Here is a 5,083-nt window from a genome sequence, read left to right as displayed (position 1 = left end):
CTCGGTGCTTTGTGACCACCTAGAGGGGTGGGATAGGGAGGGTGGGAGGGAGGGATACACAAGAGGGAAGAAATATGGGAACATATGTATAACTGATTCACTTTGTTATAAAGCAGAAACTAACACACCATTGTAAAGCAATTATACTCCAATAAAGATGAAAAAAAAAAAAAACTTCTCACTAAAAGTTTGGCTAAGATGCAGTTCTAGTTTTTCAAACAGCTTTGTTTTCTGGCCAAGTATAAGATCAGAGAATCAAGTGATTTGCTCAAGGTCATTTGGTCAAATCAGGTGGGATTAGAATTACTGATTCCTGTCTTCCAAAAGCCAGCCATGAATCAAACTTTTCTTGGAACTAAGCAGGCCAAAAGGGAAAAATTATTCCCCATTTCCTTTCCTCAATAATCAAGACAAAAGAAAAATTAATTTAAATAGTGGAACTTTAATAAAATTTCATCAGTATATAGACTACTGCCTCTAACCATGCACAGGCATCTCTCTCAAAATCAGTAACTAAACAATTTGCAAACAATCTATACAACCTTGCCATGTGACAGCACCATAAAGTTAATAAGATTTTTAAAATCAGCCCTTCAAATGTATGTCCATCCGTAAATAGTTCACTTCTCTTATCCTCTAAAAGACCTGGTCAGACTGGAATATGGAGGTACTCCGAGCTCTTAGATTTTTTTTTTTTTTTTAAGTTAAAGGATCATAAATAAGTTCAAAGTTCTCTTCGGAACCCTGAAAGGAATAGGGATATTTTAACAGTGCAGGTAAAACAAGTGATGAAATAAATGAGAATCACTCAGGCTGTGGAGGGCAGGGTGCTACAGAGAAGAGGCACGTATGCATTTGTGTGTGTGTGTGTGTGTGTGTGGTACGCGGGCCTCTCACTGTTGTGGCCTCTCCCATTGCAGAGCACAGGCTCCGGACGCGCAGGCTCAGAGGCCATGGCTCACAGGCCTAGCTGCTCCGCGGCAAGTGGGATCTTCCCGGACCGCGGCACGAACCCGTGTCCCCTGCATCGGCAGGCGGACTCTCAACCACTGCGCCACCAGGGAAGCCCACGTATGGCTTTTTATAACCATATTCCCTTCCTCTTCCTTTTTCAAATCCACCACCTCCCTCACACCTTCGGCCCCATCCTTTTCATTTCTACTTTTAAACTGCTGATATAAAACACTACTTTTGATTTAATAACAAAAACATAATGGCCAATGAAGTCATATTTTTAAATTACTTAACTGGATTGGCAGGGGTTTATTAAAGTAGCTAAGCGCACTCTGTATTTGTTACAAACACATTATAGTCATATTTATAGTGACTATAAATAGTCACTATAATAGTCAATATTCCTCACATCCAATTTTCTAAGCCAAATGGTACCACTACCTCCATTTCAGATGACCCTCAAGTCCAGGAAAATTTCCCTTTGCTGTCAGACTATGGGACACTAACATTAAGAGCTAGCATTAGGTCTCAAAAATAGGGTGAAATTGTAGGGTGAAATTGTAGCTGGGCTATATTACACATGAGCAACTTTAAAACATTTATAACTAACATGGTTTTTCTCATATCTCAAATTCAAGTCTACCTAACTCCAAACATAGCTGTAACACACTCTCGGGTTGATGATTTCTCTTTAGCCCTAGAGCACAGCGTGGCCACAGGGTATACAAAGTAAATCAAAAGCAGAACTGGAAAAATATTAAACCTGGAAGGAAATACAAGTCTGACACTTCCCATTATGCCAGAAAACAGAATTGTCATTATTTGGAAATGTATCAGGTTGAGCTATATCAAACTGCCAATATACAACTGGTTTTGACCTGCAAAAAATGGAAATTTCGTGTGGTTCAACCCAGTATTATTTTCTAGGCTCATTTTAACAATTGTCTCAGATAAGGTCTTCATAATCCAAGGCATATAAAACCTTCTATTTCTCTAGACTTCCTTAACCTTTTGAAAAGATTTGCCACCCTCTGTCCAAAGCTGATTATTTAAAAAATTAAGCTCCTAAACAGGAAAGCCAAGATAAATAAAATCACCAAACTGCTCAACGTATCCTTCTAAAACCACTTCACATCCTTCCCACCACTCCCCTTTCCAACTAACAGAAGTGAATCTTAAGTAGATCTGCCCTTTAGAAGACCCACATTTAAGAAGAAATTAGTGAATATTTAAGTGCTTTGTATCTTTCTCAGTTATCAGTGATGTAGGAATCTAAGTGTGGTAGAAGCCCATTGCTTTATTATTTTTTTTAATTTACTTATTTTATTTATTTATTTTTGGCTGCGTTGGGTCTTCATTGCTGTGCGCGGGCTTTCTCTAGTTGCAGGAGTGGGGGCTACTCTTCGTTGCGGTGCGCGGGCTTCTCATTGTGGTGGCTTCTAGGTGCGCAGGCTTCAGTAGTTGTGGGTTGCGGGCTCTACAGTGCAGGCTCAGTAGTTGTGGCACGCGGGCTTAGCTGCTCCGCGGCATGTGGGATCTTCCCAGACCAGGGATCAAACCCGTGTCCCCTGCATTGGCAGGCGGATTCTTAACCACTGCACCACCAGGGAAGCCCCAAGCCCATTGCCTTTCACTGGGATTCCACTGACCTAAAAATCTACTGCTGAAGAGTTTTAATTAAGTTGTTACGTTCCATTTCTGTTTTAGAATCTGGCTTCTAATCTTTCTAATCAAGAGGGTGATTACTATCCCAGTGGGATATATTTTTCCATTTCGACATAGCTGATTTATGCACCGACACCAGAAAAAACTCATCACTTTCACAAAAGGGGTTACGGCTTCAAGACTACCTCTAGGTTCAAATCCATCATTTCACACCCACTTTTATTAGTCTAATATCCAATATGCTAATGAACTCTTTTCTCAATTAATTCCACTAATTACTCACCTGTTCTTATTCTGCCCAGACTCCTATCCCCTCATCCGATCCATCAGGCCACATACAACACCTTCCCAGAGGGATGCTTTTCCTAAAACATTTCATAAAATGTTATGGCAGTAGGATATTACCTGTTCTATCTTTGTAGTACAAACTATATCTCGTTTGTACTACAAATCATCAATATTAACCACCAAATGAAATTTGCTCTTAAAAAAGAACAATCAGGAGAGGACTTCCCTGGTGGTGCAGTGGTTAAGAATCTGCCTGCCAATGTAGAGGACATGGGTTCAAGCTCTGGTCTGGGAAGATCCCACATGCCGCCGAGCAACTAAGCCTGTGTGCCACAACTACTGAGCCTGCTCTCTGGAGCCCACGAGACACAACTACTAAGCCTGTGTGCCACAACTACTGAGCCTGCTCTCTGGAGCCCACGAGACACAACTACTGAGCCTGCGTGCCACACTACTGAAGCCCGCACGCCAAGAGCCCGTGCTCTGCAGCAAGAGAAGACACCGCAGTGAGAAACCCGCTCACCGCAACTAGAGAAAGCCCGAGCGCAGCAATGAAGACCCAACACAGCCAAAAATAAATAAATAAATTTATTTTTTTAAAAAATCAGGAGACAATCTCCGGCTCTATCTGGAAATTTCTCTATTCAGCTAGTTCAGTGTTGACAGGTCAACAGAGAATGGCACTAATCATTACTACAATCCTAAAGGGTATTTCCCTAGAGTTAAACCATCAACCCTTTCCTAACATCCAAATGATCCAGACTTTTTACAGCAAAATTTACTCTCCTTGCCCCACTCCCAACAGCATTTTCTGATCATTTTTCACCTTAAACTGAGGTTTTCTCTAGGGCCTCGTGGTGATGTCAAGTCAGGCAAATACATACCTTAAACCTTCCATCTACTCCCTTCTTTCTTGAAAGTTACATATAATAGCTTTTTTTTTTTTGAAAACTCTCTAAGCATCAGGTACAATGATAAGTGCTTTAAAAGGGAATTTATCTACTTCCATCCTTAAAACCCTATGAGGTTAGGATGAGTACCCCCATTTTACAGAGGAGAAAAGGTGAGGCTTAGTAACTTGCTCAAGGTCATAAAGGGCAGGGATTAGAATCCAAATCTGACGTCCATGTCCTCTGACCTTAACCCTCATGCTGTTATTTCCTTCTAATGTTTCTTCACGTCCTAAATGTCTGCTCTATGTTCTGAGACAGCCTATGCTTGGTCAGGGTTCAGTTTCTCCAGGGCTGTCTTTCCTTTGAAGGACACGCCTTTGAGTAGAATGAGTCCCCATTCCACCTTTTCTCCGTGCTCCTTCCCACCTGCACCATTTCCCCAAGGCCCTTGTCATAGCTCCTCCTCTAGGACCAATTTAAATGTCCCCCCCCCCCCCCCCGGCCCCATAGGATACTACTGAAGGGCCGCCTTCTACCCTCAAGGCTAGGAGAGGGCAGAAGTGAAAGAAAGGGGAGAAAGGAAGAGCCCAGACAGCACCCCTTCCCCAAGTCTTCAATCAGAAAGAAACTATGGCTGAGGACCAGAGGGGGGTGGTGAGGATTCGGGGAAGGATAGGAGATAAGGGAGCGGAGATGACAGGGAGTGCCCTTGGGGGTAGGCGGGGCAGGAGGAGGAGACGGAGAGGAGGCGTGGCACGCTCAGGGGTTCATAGACTGAATGGGGGGGTGGACCTCCCTGGGGGGTGGGGGATGCCACCCTGCTAGGAAAGGGATCTGGCCACTTGGAAGAGAATGTGTGTGTTGGGGAGGAGGATCTGAAGGTGGATGTAACAAGGGAAAGTCGAGGGAAGAAAGGGTAGGAGGGAGAGCAGGAAACGGTGGAGTCACCAGGGAGGAGAGAGGGGAAGGATGGATGGGAACCGGGAAGGTGGGACTCCTGGAGACCCCAGCACAGGGGCTCCGCTAGGAGGGGAGGGCGGGCCGCGGAGGTTCGGGGGCCGCGGAATGCCCGGAACCGGGGCTGGAGGAGACCCCGGAGGAGGGAGAGCGGCAGTTCTCGAGCCGAGGAGCGTTAAGTGGGGGTTCTAGGGAAGCCAGGGCAAGAAAGGGGGCATCCCAGCGCGCGCGCGCGCGCGCGTGTGTGTGTGTGTGTATGTGAAGGCATGGTCGGGCTCCCGCGGGGAAGGGGTTAAAGGAGGGCAGGGGGTGGGCGGGAGGCTGGC

The 5,083-nt window shown here is 45.0% G+C and overlaps 1 protein-coding gene across 1 annotated transcript in view; it reads right to left on the bottom strand.

Moving 5' to 3' along the window:
• B4GALT5 (beta-1,4-galactosyltransferase 5) overlaps window positions 1–5,083 on the bottom strand; it is a 79,464-nt gene that overhangs the window by 73,882 nt on the left and 499 nt on the right. The gene's annotated exons all lie outside the window — the stretch shown is intronic.

The sequence above is a fragment of the Lipotes vexillifer genome, unplaced genomic scaffold (genome assembly GCF_000442215.2).
Source record: "Lipotes vexillifer unplaced genomic scaffold, Lipotes_vexillifer_v1.1 scaffold251, whole genome shotgun sequence".
In the NCBI taxonomy this organism is placed as follows: domain Eukaryota; kingdom Metazoa; phylum Chordata; class Mammalia; order Artiodactyla; family Lipotidae; genus Lipotes; species Lipotes vexillifer.
This window is presented reverse-complemented; position numbering and strand designations above follow the sequence as displayed.